This window comes from Limulus polyphemus, unplaced genomic scaffold (assembly GCF_000517525.1).
Source record: "Limulus polyphemus unplaced genomic scaffold, Limulus_polyphemus-2.1.2 Scaffold11301, whole genome shotgun sequence".
NCBI lineage: Eukaryota > Metazoa > Arthropoda > Merostomata > Xiphosura > Limulidae > Limulus > Limulus polyphemus.
In genome coordinates, this window is record NW_013676911.1 from 12135 (window position 1) to 15188 (window position 3054).

The 3054-nt window shown below is 35.4% G+C and overlaps 1 non-coding gene across 1 annotated transcript; it reads right to left on the reverse strand.

Annotated features, from left to right (window-relative positions):
• Positions 1-2402: 2402 nt before the first annotated feature.
• Trnav-uac lies at positions 2403-2475 on the reverse strand. Its single transcript has one exon. It is a non-coding gene; the product is annotated as a tRNA-Val (tRNA).
• Between the last annotated feature and the right edge of the window lie 579 nt (positions 2476-3054).

A 3054-nucleotide genomic window follows, 5' to 3' on the forward strand; every position in this document is an offset into this window, starting at 1 on the left:
AAATAATAATATTGATCAGTAAAAATGTCTCTTGAAAACAAATTACAGAATAAAGTTAACTAAAATATGTTAAATATTTTTTCAATTTAACAAAGTCTCTCAGCCCGTTACAGTTCACCACCTATATCTTGCCTAGATTCGACATACTCTGGAAAATGATAATAACTGTAATTTACTTTTTGTTAGTAGTTTTTTCAAGCGAGCCTTACTCAGGTGAGTATCAGATGATGCCAAAACTCTCTTCTTACCACTTTTCGAAGGTTCCACTTCCATTTCAACTACTTTCGCATATTCTCGAACCAAAGGGCTGTCAGGTAGAGCAGTTGTTGACAGGTAGGCCTTCCTCCGTTCCAACGCTGAAAATTCAGGATCACAGTCAGTTGATAAAACTAGAGTACTGGCCATGCACTCTTCACGATTCGATATAGAAACTACAGGTGAAGAGGAGCGATTAATCTCGACATCTAAAACTGTTGATTTATGAAGAACATCATCTCCACCTTTCGAGTCGTCCACCACTGCAACCTCTTTATTTGGGGCTGTCGAGGACTGTTCTTCATCAACAGGTCTTTTCACGACCCCTTGACAACGACGTCCAACATGACCTTGCCAATGACAACGATGACAAACTAACTGGGGACAATCACTGTACAGATGATTATCAGCGAGACATAAGTTACACAGACGACGTTGATAATCATGCTTCGTTTTAATAAATAGACGTTTCCTCAACGGATCAAACACCTTAATCACATAAGGCAAAGATGTACGAGAATCTGAAAAAGACACACGCACAAAACGGATACCGTTGTAAATGCCTTGGTCCCGTTTTCATACGATGGCAATTTTAACATCACATTCAAATTCATGCAATTTGGAAATAATGCTCGCATATGTAACATATTCAGGAACGCCGAAAAATGAAACAGTCAACGAACGGCTAAACACCCCTTGGTCTACATATATTTCATCATTGATGGTCAATCCAGAATCCACCAGATAATCTACATCATCATTTAAAACAAATGGTACTTCATGGCCCCCAGGACGAGGGACAATAGATGAAACTGAAACAGCACCAAACTGCGAAATAATTGCTTGCATTCCCTAACCTTGATTTATATTAGGTGAATCCACAAATACAGTCTTTTTCATAACATCTGAAGAGCTATAATGGTCAGCTCTAACACCAGCAGAAGAACTAGACACAGTTGATAGGTTCTATTACTTCCGCACTCGAAAAAATTAAAAAGCACAAATTCAAAAAGCGCGAGTAACTTTTCACACTGACAAAGCCCTTCGAAAACACGTGTGCTCTTTAAGCGGACGTGATTACTACAACAACACAAGGACATGTACACCACAAGGACATGTATGATGAGTTTGTCTAATTTTTTTGTAAAGTAGTCACTGAACATTAACACATAGCATTACAACAATAATAGACAATACCTAATTTTTAAAAAAGTAACAACTCTAACATATTCAAATATTGTCAAATTAATATCTTCTTTGAATTCTGATTAAAATTCTCTCTTCTATATTTCAGAGTAACTTTCTCTAAAGGAGGAATGACTATCGTGTTCGTCGTACAACAACCATATACCAGCCTCGATTCCTGATATGCAAAGTTTCTTTAGGCTTCGATTATTTAGAAAAACGCTTTTTTTTAAAATTGATAAAATATCATTTACTGAAAACGCTCTAGTATTATGTTTTGTCTTCTTTTCTCTTAACCAGCACGTTATGACTTGTGAAAGTCCAATTTAATAATTACACTCATGAAGTCTGTAAATATCAATTTACCTCAATTTAATAATATTAATTCCAATACGACGTAGAAGCAACAGTAAAGAAAGAGCGTGATCAAATATTCTCGTCATCTGAGGTATCAGGTCCAAGAAAAACACCACGATCCACCTCCATTATCGAATAGTTCTCCACTTAGATCTCTGTATGCAACTTAGAGATAAGGCTTTCATCAGTGAGATATTCGTCATGAATGATCAATCCAGAATGCACCACAAATTCAACATAGTCACTTAATATAAATGTAACCTCATAGTCCCCCGGACAAGTGACAATAGATGAAACTGAAGCAGAACAAAAGTGAGAAATAAATGCTTGTACAAGCTGTCCTTGATTAATTTTAAGAGAATCCACAAACACTATTCTTCTCATATCTTCCAAAGAACCATATTGAACAAATCTAGATTCAACAGAAGCTCTGGACTTAATAAACCAAGTCCAGAAACTTCCACATTTAAAATCACAAAACAAAAAGTACACCACGCGATAAAACAAAAATAGTAAGTCACTATCTAAACATGAAATCAGAACTGATAAAAAAAAACACGTCTGTAGTCTGAGACAGCATAACGCGCTAATTTAAAAATACACTTTGTGCCTGCCAGTGATTGAACCTGGGACCTTTCGCGTGTAAAGCGAATATGATGACCACTGCACCACAAGCACTTATTTAAGTAATTTTTCTAATTCCGTTTCTAAACTGAAGAAAGCTCTCATTTGTATTATATGTGCATTATAATGTTATTAGAGTTCATGGGTATCATTTCATAGAATACTGGATGTTACACTAGAAATATGTGTTATATCCAGCTGGTTTAGTTTTTAAGCGCAATGCTACAAGGTTTCGATACACTCGGTGGATAGAGCCCATTTATGTAGATTTGCACTAAAACAAACAAACTTAAATTATGTTGCAACATTACATATTTCAGTCTTAGGTTTCTCTTTTCCCAGAGAGCAAAATAAAAGATCGGCTATTTTTTTCACCACTCTAGTGATTGATAGCATTCTTTAATGCTTCATTAATGAATACCGAAAAGAAAATATTATTTAAAATTAAGATTAAAGAACGAACACTGTAAGAACATTTTCCCATAACCATTTGTAAATTTCTCCAGTTCATCTTTTTGGAAGTTCATATTTGAATAGTGAAAAAATCTGCAGATCTTTTTCTTGCTCAGTGATCAGTTTACTTTTAGTAAATGGAACTTCACTGGGTAAATCAGATCCCTCACCGAGGAATAA